Raw genomic sequence first — 11,860 nt, forward strand, 5'->3', positions numbered from 1 at the left:
AGGGGGTTCCTGCATTAAGGTCGGTCGCTGTTTGTCTTTGCAGAGCAAGTGTAAATGGTTTCTGTGTTACAGCATTGTTCTTTGTCTTTGTTCTTAGGAGGTAAAGCCAGATGTCAGCAGTCAAGGTCAAGTGAATGAGGTAAGAAGTCACTGGTGGAAAGAACCACTTGTTATTCCTTGGGTGCCAAGTTCTGGTACAGCTCTAAGCATCCTTTGTCATTTGTGTGTTTCAGGCGCTCCCCTTGTATTACGCTGAAACTCCTCACCAACTGGCTGATGGACCCGTCTTGCCGCCCTTGTGAGTCCTCTGCAAGTATCATGAGACTCTGCGATGAAGCCTTTACCTTTTCCATGTGAAGGTACCATCCGGGTAGCCTTCGGCAACGGCCAAGGAGTTGCGGCAAGTCAGGGAGGGAGGAGGAGCGAGCATCCCCTCAAGTTTCAGCAATGCTGCATAACCGCATTTCCACTCAAGACAGGCATACCCTGCGATGATGGCGTTGGCCTCGGAGCGCGGCCAGAGTGTGCGGCCCGAGGACCTGGGCCCTCTTAGGAGTAGGTGAGTAGTGGAATTGTTGCGTTTTGGTTGACGTGCCACTAAGCTCGTGTACTGATGTTCGGTTGTCTTTATTGTAGCTGACTGAGAGACAACAGCCTGGCAATGGCAGCAGCTTCTGGGATGGCAAGAGGTGGCCTTCTTTTGCACCCCAGGAAGATTCACATTCCCAGACGTCTGAGAGATAAGTTGAAGGGCTGCGACCCACGGAGGGAATGAAAGCGGGGCGTTGGGTCGGGGCTCTCTGGGAGGGAGTTTTGAGTCATCTTTGGAGATGGGGATACCCAGGAAGGGGTGCCTTAGCCCACATAATGGAAAAGTCTCACACTTGATCGCAATGCTGAGGTGCGCAGGGCAGAGCAACCTGAGTGCATGATGTGTCACTTGTCTATTGTGCATGCTGTGTCTTTTGGGCATCTTGTCACAGGTCTTTGGCCTCAGCCCTTTAATGTGCTTGCAGTCATGCTTTCTGCTGAGAGTTCTCTCTCCTTGTTGCATCCCCTTGTTTGTGTCTTCTCCTGTGTCACGGGTGCCTGCATGGGTTTGGCCCAGAGCTGCTCTGCCCTGCTGCATACCCAGGCATATAGGTGTAATAGAACAAGGCCCAAGGCCTTTAAATCTGTAATGTAGGGTGTATTTTTGCCTCTAGATAATATGCCTAGATTGTCCCAAGATGGCTGGAGCTGTGAAGTTCTCATGCAGCCCTTTGACTTTTGTCATCACTTTCTTGCAGATGCAGGCAGATTAAATCCGTGCCAGAGCGCCCCATACCAGGTGAGGGGATTCCTGCATTAAGGTCGGTCTCTGTTTGTCTTTGCAGAGCAAGTGTAAATGGTTTCTGTGTTACAGCATTGTTCTTTGTCTTTGTTCTTAGGAGGTAAAGCCAGATGTCAGCAGTCAAGGTCAAGTGAACGAGGTAAGAAGTCACTGGTGGAAAGAACCACTTGTTAATCCTTGGGTGCCAAGTTCTGGTACAGCTCTAAGCATCCACTGTCATTTGTGTGTTTTAGATCTTCTGCTTGTATTACATCAAAACCTCTCGCTGACCGGCCGACAGACCCAGCTTGCTGCCCTGGTGAGCCCTCCAGAAGCATTACGGGACTCCGCAACGAAGCCTTTACCTTCTCCATGTGAAGGCACCGTCTGGGAAGCCTTCGGCAGCGGCCAAGTAGTTGCAGTGAGTTGTGGAGGGAGGGAGGATTGAGGGCCCCCTCAAGTTTCGGCAGTGTTGCATCACCTTGTCTCCTCTTAACCCCAGTATACCCTGTGACAATGGCGATGGCATTGGCCTTGGAGCTTGGCCAAAGCGTGCAGCCCGAGGACCCCAGCCTTTTTAGGAGATGGTGAGTGGCAGAATTGACAGGTTTTGGCTGAGGTGCCGCTAAGTTCATGCACTGATGTCTGTTTCGTTTTGTTTATTGTAGTTTGCCAAGAGATAACCAGCCCGATGAAGGCATGAGCTTCCTGCATGGTGAGGTGGCCTTCTTTTGCACCCGAGGCAGATTGACATCCTCAGACATCCAAGAGATAAGTCGAGACCTGTGACCCACAGAGGGAGTGAAAGCTGGGTGTTGAGTTGGGACTCACCGGGAGATATTTTTGAGTCAGATTTGGAGGGGGGGATACCCAAGAAGGGGCCCCTTAGGCCCCAGAAAGCTTAAGTCTTGCTTTTGACTACAGTGCCGAGGTGCGCAGGGCAGAGCAGGCCTGGTACATGTCACGTGTCTATTGTGCGTTCTCTGTCTTTTGTGCATCTTCTGTCACAGGCCTTTTGCCTTAGCCCTTTGAGATGCTTATTGCAAATGCTGGGCATTATTCTTAGCATCTCTGTTCTTGGTGTTCCTCAGTGCGTTGCTGGTACCATTGATCCTTTGACTCGTGAGCTTGGAGGTGCATCAAAACCACATCTCTCTTCAGTGATGTTGAGTCGGGTGTCTTTTCAGGTCTTGTTCTGAGCTGCATTGTCAGCTGTGCACTGCAATGATCCATTATAGAGGATGAGGACTTTTAAGAATGTGAAGCTAGCTAGAGGATTCCACCCGTCCAGTTCTTGGGCATCCATCTTTGCGGTTCTTGGAATAAGCCCTTCTGTTATCGTCCTCCTCTGCCAGGGTTCTTGCAGCCTCGTTGGCTCACCGTCGGTCTCGCCGCGGTCATCTCATTTCTCATTTGCTTGGTCCTTGTGATTGTCTAGCCCAGAGTTCTCTCTCCTTGTTGTGTCCCCTTGTTTGTCATCTTCTGTGTCACGGGTGCCTGAGTGGGTTTGGCCCAGAGCTGCTCTGCCCTGCAGCATACTGTGGAGTATGGGTGTAATAGGACAAGGCCTGGGGATGTGGAATTTGTGGTGTAGGTTGTAGTTTTGCCTCAAGATGGTATTCCTAGGCTGGTACAGGATGGCTGGAGCTGTGAAGTTCTCATGCAGCTCTTTGACTTTTGTCTTCACTTTCTTGTAGATGCAGACGGATTAAATCCATGGCAGAGCGCCCCATACTGGGTGAGGGGGTTCCCGCAGGAAGGTCGGTCACTGTTTGTCTTTGCAGGGCAAACATAAATGGTGGCTGTGTTACAGCATTATTCTTTCTTTGTTCTTAGGCGGTGAAGCTAGATCTCAGCAGTCAAGGTCAAGTGAACTAGGTAAGAAGTCACTGGTGGAAAGAACCACTTGTTATTTCTTGGGTGCCAAGTTCTGGTACAGCTCTAAGCATCCATTGTCATTTGTGTGTTTCAGGCGGTCCCCTTGTATTACACTGAAACCCCTCACCGACTGGCTGACGGACCTGGCTTGCTGCCCTCATGAGTCCTCTGCAAGTATCATGGGACTCTGCGATGAAGCCTTTACATTTTCCATGTAAGGGAACCGTCTGGGTAGCCTTCAGCAATGGCCGAGGAGTTGCAGGATGTCAGGGAGGGAGGAGGAACGAGGGTCCACTCAAGTTTCAGCAATGCTGTATACCTCGTCTCCACTCAACCCCGGTATACCCTGCGATGATGTCGTTGGCCTTGGAGCGCGGCCAGAGCGTGCGGCCTGAGGACCCAGGCTCTCTTAGTAGACAGTGAGTAGTGGAATTGTTGGGTTTTGGCTGACATGCCACGTAGCTCATATACTGATGTTTGGTTGTCTTTATTGTAGCTGACTGAGAGAAAGCAGCCTGGCAATGGCAGCAGCTTCTGGGACAGCGAGAGGCGGCCTTCTTTTGCGCCCCAGAAAGATTCACATCCCCAGATGTCCGAGAGATAAGTTGAGGGATATGACCCACGGAGGGAATGAGAGCGGGGTGTCGGGTCGGGACTTGCTGGGAGGGAGTTTTGAGTCAGCTTTGGAGATGGGGATGTCCAAGAAGGGGCCCCTTAGCCCACATAATGGGAAAGCCTCACATTTGATTGCAATGCTGAGGTGCGCAGGGCAGAGCAATCGCAGTGCATGTTGCGTCACTTGTCTATTGTGCATGCCGTGTCTTTTGGGCATCTTGTGTCACAGGTCTTTTGCCTTAGCCCTTTGATGTGCTTGCAGTCATGCTTTTTGCCGAGAGTTCTCTCTCTTTGTTGCGTCCCCTTGATTGTCATCTCCTGTGTCGCGGGTGCCTGCATGGAATGGCCCAGAGCTGCTCTGCCCTGCTGCATACCCTGGCATATCAATGTAATAGAACAAGGCCCAAGGCCTTTAAATTTGTAATGTAGGGTGCAGTTTGTCCTCTAGATGATATTTCTAGATTGTCAGAAGATGCCTGGAGCTGTGAAGCTCTCATGCAGCCCTTTGACTTTTGTCATCACTTTCTTGCAGATGCAGACAGATTAAATCCATGCCAGAGCGCCCTATACCGGGTGAGGGGGTTCCCCCAGGAAGGTCAGTCACTGTTTGTGTTTCCTCAGCAAGTGTAACTGGTGGCTTTGTTACAGCATTGTTCTTTGTCTTTGTTCTTAGGAGGTAAAGCCAGATCTCGGCAGTCAAGGTCAAGTGAATGAGGTAAGAAGTCACTGGTGGAAAGAACCACTTGTTATTTCTTGGGTGCCAAGTTCTGGTACAGCTCTAAGCATCCTTTGTCATTTGTGTGTTTCAGGCGCTCCCCTTGTATTACACTGAAACCCCTCACCAACTGGCTGATGGACCTGGCTCGCTGCCCTCCTGAGTCCTCTGCAAGTATCATGGGACTCTGCGATGAAGCCTTTACCTTTTCCATGCGAAGGTACCGTCTGGGTAGCCTTCAGCAATGGCCGAGGAGTTGCAGCATGTCGGGGAGGGAGGAGGAACAAGGGTCCACTCAAGTTTCAGCAATGCTGCATAACCTCGTCTCCACTCAACCCAGGTGTACCCTGCGATGATGGCGTCGGCCTTGGAGCGCGGCCAGAGCGTGCGGCCTGAGGACCCGGGCTCTCTTGGTGGACGGTGAGTAGTGGAATTGTTGGGTTTTGGCTGACATGCCACTAAGCTCATATACTGATGTTTGGTTGTCTTTATTGTAGCTGACTGAGAGACAACAGCCTGGCAATGGCAGGAGCTTCTGGGCCGGCGAGAGGCCGCCTTCTTTTGTGCCCCAGGAAGATTCACATCCCCAGATGTCCGAGAGATAAGTTGAGGGATATGACCCACGGAGGGAATGAGAGCGGGGTGTCGGGCTTGGTCTCTCGGGGAGGGAGTTTTGAGTCAGCTTTGGAGATGGGGATGTCCAAGAAGGGGCCCCTTAGCCCGCATAATGGGAAAGCCTCACATTTGATCGCAATGCTGAGGTGCGCAGGGCAGAGCAATCGCAGTGCATGTTGCGTCACTTGTCTATTGTGCATGCCGTGTCTTTTGGGCATCTTGTGTCACAGGTCTTTTGCCTTAGCCCTTTGATGTGCTTGCAGTCATGCTTTTCGCCGAGAGTTCTCTCTCCTCATTGCATCCCCTCTTTTGTCGTCTCCTGTGTCACGGGTGCCTGAGTGGGTTTGGCCCAGAGCTGCTCTGCCCTGCTGCATACTCTGGCATATAGGTGTAATAGAACAAGGCCCAAGGCCTTTAAATCTGTAATGTAGGGTGTATTTTTGCCTCTAGATGATATTTCTAGGTTGTCAGAAGATGGCTGGAGCTGTGAAGTTCTCATGCAGCCCTTTGACTTTTGTCATCACTTTCTTGCAGGTGCAGACAGATTAAATCCGTGGCAGAGCGCCCCATACCAGGTGAGGGGGTTTCCTGCCGGAAGGTCAGTCACCGTTTGTTTGCGGGGCAAGTGTAATTGGTGGCTGTGTTACAGCATCGTTCTTTGTCTTTGTTTTTAGGAGGTAAAGCCAGATCTCAGCAGTCAAAGTCGAGTTAGTGAGGTAAGTGGTGACCGGTGTACTGAACTGGTTGTTATTGTTTCGATGCCAAGTTCTGTCACTCTTAAGCTTTAAGCATCCATTGTCATTTGTGTGCTTTAGGCAGTCCCCATGTATTATGGTGAAACTCCTTGCCAACTGGCTGATGGACCTGGCTCGCCGCTGTCGTTAGCCCACCGGAAGTATTACAGGACTCTGTGACGAAGCCTTTACCTTTTCCATTTGAACGTGCCGTCCAGGTTGCCTTCGGCAACGGCCGGGTAGTTGCAGTGAGTTGCGGAGGGAGGGAGGAGCGAGGGCCCACTCAAGTTTCGGCAATGCCGCATCACCTCGTCTCCTCTTAACCCAGGTATACTCTGTGACGATGACGATGGCGTTGGCCTCAGAGCGTGGCCAAAGCGTGCGGCCTGAGGAGGCCAGCCTTTTTAGGAGACGGTGAGTGGCAGAATTGACAGGTTTTGGCTGAGGTGCCACTAAGTTCATGCACTGATGTTTGTCTGGTTTTCTTTATTGTAGCTGACTAAGAGCGAACGAGCCCGGTGAAGGCACGAGCTTCCCGCATGGTGATGCAGCCTTCTTTTGCACCCGAGGCAGATTGACATCCCCAGACATCCAAGAGATAAGTTGAGACCTGTGACCCACAGTAGGGGTGAAAGCGGGGTGTTGAGTTGGGCCTCACCAGGAGGTATTTTTGAGTCAGATTTGGAGGTGGGGATACCCAAGAAGGGGCCCCTTAGGCCCCATAAAGCTTAAGTCTTGCTTTTGATCACAGTGCCGAGGTGCGCAGGGCAGAGCAGGCCTGGTACATGTCACCTGTCTATTGTGCGTTCTCTGTCTTTTGTGCATCTCGTGTCACAGGTCTTTTGCCTTAGCCCTTTGAGATGCTTATCGCAAACGCTGGGCATTATTCTTAGCATCTCTGTTCTTGGTGCTCCTCAGTGTGGTGCCGATACCATTGATCCTTTGACTCGTGAGCTTGGAGGTGCATCAGGATCACGTCTCTCTTCAGCGACGTTGAGTCGGGTGTCTTTTCAGGTCTTGTTCTGAGCTGCATTGTCAGCTGTGCCCTGCAATGATCCATTATAGAGGATGAAGGCTTGTAAGAATGTGAAGATAGCTGGAGGATTCCACCCGTCCAATTCTCGGGCATCCATCTTTGCGGTTCTTGGACTAAGCCCTTCTGTTATCATCCTCCTCTGCCAGGGTTCTTGCAGCCTCGTTGGCTCACCGTCGGTCTCGCCGCGGTCATCTCACTTCTCATTTGCCCGGTCCTTGTGATAATCTAGCCTAGAGTTTTCTCTCCTTGTTATGTCCCCTTGTTTGTCATCTTCTGTGTCACGGGTGCCTGAGTGGGTTTGGCCCAGAGCTGCTCTTCCCTGATGCATACTGTGGAGTATGGATGTAATAGGACAAGGCCTGGGGCTGTGGAATTTGTGGTGTAGGTTGTAGTTTGGCCTCAAGATAGTATTCCTAGACTCATACAGGACAGCTGGAGCTGTGAAGTTCTAATGCAGCTCTTTGACTTTTGTCATCACTTTCTTGCAGATGCAGACGGATTAAATCTGCGGCAGAGCACCCCATACCGTGTGAGGGGGTTCCCACCTGAAGGTTGGTCACCGTTTGTCTTTGCAGGGCAAACTTAAATGGTGGCTGTGTTACAGGATTGTTCTTTGTCTTTGTTCTTAGGCGGTAAAGCCAGATCTTAGCAGTCAAGGTCAAGTGAATGAGGTAAGTAGTCACTGGTGGAAAGAACCACTTGTTATGCCTTGGGTGCCAAGTTCTGGTATAGCTCTAAGCATCCATTATCATTTGTGTGTTTCAGGTAGTCCCCTTGTATTACAGCGAACTCCTCGCCGCCTGGCTGACAGGCTTGTCTTGCCGCCCTCATGAGTCCTCCGCAAGTATCATGGGACTCTGCGATGAAGCCTTTACCTTTTCCATGTGAAGGTACCGTCCCGGTAGCCTTTGGCGACGGCCGAGGAGTTGCGGCGTGTCGGGGAGGGAGGGTGGGGGAGCGAGGGTCCGCTCAAGTTTCAGCAGTCCCGCATCACCTCCTCTCCTCTTAAGTCAGGTATACCCTGCGGTGACGGTATCGGCCTCGGGGCGTGGCCAAAGCGTGTGGTCCGAGTTCCCCGGCCTTCTTAGGAGACGGTGAGTAGTGGAACTGTTGGGGGCTTGGCCAATGTGCCACGAAGTTCCTGTACTGATGTTTGGTTTTCTTTATTGTAGCCGTCTAAAAGACAAAAGCCCGGCGATGGTAGGAGCTTCCGGGATGGTGAGGCGGTCTTCTTTTGCGTCCCAGGTGGATTCACATCTCAGGACGTCCGAGAGATAAGTCAAGGGGATGAAATCGGAGTATCGAGTCGGGCCTCGCTGGGAGGGATTTTTGCGTCAGCTTTGGAGATGGGGAAACCCAAGAAGGGGTGCCTTAGCCCGCATAAAGTGAAAGTCTCACATTTGATGACAATGCTGAGGTGCGCAGGGCAGAGCAATCGCAGTGCATGTTGTGTCACTTGTCTATAGTGCATGCCATGTCTTTTGGGTGTCCTGTGTCACAGGTCTTTTGCCTTAGCCCTTTGATGTGCTTGCAGTCATGCTTTCCACCCTGAGTTCTCTCTCCTTGTTGTATCCTCTCGTTTGTCATCTCCTCTGTCATGGGTGCCTGCATGGGTTTGGCCCAGAGCTGCTCTGCCCTGCAGCATACCCTGGCATATCGGTGTAATAGAACAAGGCTTGGGGACTTGAAATTTGTAATGTAGGGTGCAGTTTGTCCTCTAGATGATATTTCTAGATTGTCAGAAGATGGCTGGAGCTGTGAAGTTCTCATGCAGCCCTTTGACTTTTGTCATCACTTTCTTGCAGATGCAGACGGATTAAATCCGTGCCAGAGCGCCCTATACCGGGTGAGGGGGTTCCCCCAGGAAGGTCAGTCACTGTTTGTGTTTCCTCAGCAAGTGTAGCTGGTGGCTTTGTTACAGCATTGTTCTTTGTCTTTGTTCTTAGGAGGTAAAGCCAGATCTCGGCAGTCAAGGTCAAGTGAATGAGGTAAGAAGTCACTGGTGGAAAGAACCACTTGGTATTCCTTGGGTGCCAAGTTCTGGTACAGCTCTAAGCATCCACTGTCATTTGTGTGTTTCAGGCGGTCCCCTTGTATTACACTGAAACCCCTCACCAACTGGCTGATGGACCTGGCTTGCTGCCCTCATGAGTCCTCTGCAAGTATCATGGGACTCTGCGATGAAGCCTTTACATTTTCCATGCGAAGGTACCGTCTGGGTAGCCTTCAGCAACGGCTGAGGAGTTGCAGCATGTCGGGGAGGGAGGAGGAACAAGGGTCCACTCAAGTTTCAGCAATGCTGCATAACCTCGTCTCCACTCAACCCGGGTGTACCCTGCGATGATGGCGTCGGCCTTGGAGCGCGGCCAGAGCGTGCGGCCTGAGGACCCGGGCTCTCTTAGTGGACGGTGAGTAGTGGAATTGTTGGGTTTTGGCTGACATGCCACTAAGCTCATATACTGATGTTTGGTTGTCTTTATTGTAGCTGACTGAGAGACAACAGCCTGGCAATGGCAGGAGCTTCTGGGCCGGCGAGAGGCCGCCTTCTTTTGCGCCCCAGGAAGATTCACATCCCCAGATGTCCGAGAGATAAGTTGAGGGATATGACCCACGGAGGGAATGAAAGCGGCGTGTCAGGCTTGGTCTCTCGGGGAGGGAGTTTTGAGTCAGTTTGGAGATGGGGATGTCCAAGAAGGGGCCCCTTAGCCCGCATAATGGGAAAGCCTCACATTTGATCGCAATGCTGAGGTGTGCAGGGCAGAGCAATCGCAGTGCATGTTGCGTCACTTGTCTATTGTGCATGCCGTGTCTTTTGGGCATCTTGTGTCACAGGTCTTTTGCCATAGCCCTTTGATGTGCTTGCAGTCGTGCTTTTTGCTGAGAGTTCTCTCTCCTCATTGCATCCCCTCTTTTGTCGTCTCCTGTGTCACGGGTGCCTGAGTGGGTTTGGCCCAGAGCTGCTCTGCCCTGCTGCATACCCTGGCATATCGATGTAATGGAACAAGGCCCAAGGCCTTCAAATCCGTTATGTATGGTGTAGTTTGGCCTCTAGATGATATTCCTAGGTTGTCACAAGATGGCTGGAGCTGTGAAGTTCTCATGCAGCCCTTTGACTTTTGTCATCACTTTCTTGCAGATGCAGACAGATTAAATCTGTGGCAGAGCGCCCCATACCAGGTGAGGGGGTTTCCTGCAGGAAGGTCAGTCACCGTTTGTTTGCGGGGCAAGTGTAATTGGTGGCTGTGTTACAGCATCGTTCTTTGTCTTTGTTTTTAGGAGGTAATGCCAGATCTCAACAGTCAAAGTCAAGTTAGTGAGGTAAGTGGTGACCGGTGTACTGAACCGGTTGTTATTGTTTCGATGCCAAGTTCTGTCACTCTAAGCTTTAAGCATCCATTATCATTTGTGTGCTTTAGGCAGTCCCCATGTATTAAGGTGAAACTCCTTGCCAACTGGCTGATGGACCTGGCTCGCCGCTGTCGTTAGCCCGCCGGAAGTATTACAGGACTCCTTGACAAAGCCTTTACCTTTTCCATTTGAACGTGCCGTCCAGGTTGCCTTCGGCAACGGCCGAGTAGTTGCAGTGAGTTGTGGAGGGAGGGAGGAGCGAGGGCCCACTCAAGTTTCGGCAATGCCGCATCACCTCGTCTCCTCTTAACCCAGGTATACTCTGTGACGATGACGATGGCGTTGCCCTCAGAGCGTGGCCAAAGTGTGCGGCCTGAGGAGGCCAGCCTTTTTAGGAGACGGTGAGTGGCAGAATTGACAGGTTTTGGCTGAGGTGCCACTAAGTTCATGCACTGATGTTTGTCTGGTTTTCTTTATTGTAGCTGACTAAGAGATAACCAGCCCGGTGAAGGCACGAGCTTCCCGCATGGTGATGCAGCCTTCTTTTGCACCCGAGGCAGATTGACATCCCCAGACATCCAAGAGATAAGTTGAGACCTGTGACCCACAGTAGGGGTGAAAGCGGGGTGTTGAGTTGGGACTCACCAGGAGGTATTTTTGAGTCAGACTTGGAGGTGGGGATACCCAAGAAGGGACCCCTTAGGCCTCATAAAGCTTAAGCCTTGCTTTTGATCACAGTGCCGAGGTGCGCAGGGCAGAGCAGTCCTGGTACATGTCACCTGTCTATTGTGCGTTCTCTGTCTTTTGTGCATCTTGTGTCACAGGTCTTTTGCCTTAGCCCTTTGAGATGCTTATCGCAAAGGCTGGGCATTATTCTTAGCATCTCTGTTCTTGGTGCTCCTCAGTGTGGTGCCGATACCATTGATCCTTTGACTCGTGATCTTGGAGGTGCGTCAGGATCACGTCTCTCTTCAACGATGTTGAGTCGAGTGTCTTTTCAGGTCTTGTTCTGAGCTGCATTGTCAGCTGTGCACTGCAATGATCCATTAGAGAGGATGAAGGCTATGTGAAGCTAGCTCGAGGATTCCACCCGTCCAGTTCTTGGGCATCCATCTTTGCGGTTCATGGAATATGTCCTTCTCTTATCATCATCTTCTGCCAGGGTTCTTGCAGCCTCGTTGGCTCACTGTCGGTCTCGCTGCCGTCATCTCATTGCTCATTTGCTTGGTCCTTGTGATCATCTAGCCCAGAGTTTTCCCTCCTTGTTGTGTCCCCTTGTTTGTCATCTGCTGTGTCACGGGTGCCTGAGTGGGTTTGGCCCAGAGCTGCTCTGCCCTGCTGCATGGTCTGGCATATAGGTGTAATAGGGCAAGGCCAAGGGACTTGTAATTTGTAATGTAGGGTGTAGTTTGGCCTCTAGATGATAGTCCTAGATTGACACAAGATGGCTGGAGCTGTGAAGTTCTCATGCAGCACTTTGACTTTTGTCATCACTTTTTTGCAGATGCAGACGGATTAAATCTGTGGCAGAGCGCCCCATACCGTGTGAGGGGGTTCCTACAGGAAGGTCGGTCACTGTTTGTCTTTGCAGGGCAAGTGTAACTGGT

General features: G+C 51.4%; 1 long non-coding RNA gene across 1 annotated transcript; it reads left to right on the top strand.

The window, feature by feature from the left end:
* The first annotated feature begins 1,428 nt into the window (after positions 1 to 1,428).
* On the top strand, positions 1,429 to 1,839 carry LOC138116241 (uncharacterized). Its single transcript, XR_011154085.1, has 3 exons — positions 1,429 to 1,472; positions 1,567 to 1,733; positions 1,815 to 1,839. It is a non-coding gene; the product is annotated as an uncharacterized lncRNA (long non-coding RNA).
* Positions 1,840 to 11,860: the final 10,021 nt, after the last annotated feature.

The sequence above is a fragment of the Aphelocoma coerulescens genome, chromosome 10 (assembly GCF_041296385.1).
Source record: "Aphelocoma coerulescens isolate FSJ_1873_10779 chromosome 10, UR_Acoe_1.0, whole genome shotgun sequence".
Lineage (NCBI taxonomy): Eukaryota > Metazoa > Chordata > Aves > Passeriformes > Corvidae > Aphelocoma > Aphelocoma coerulescens.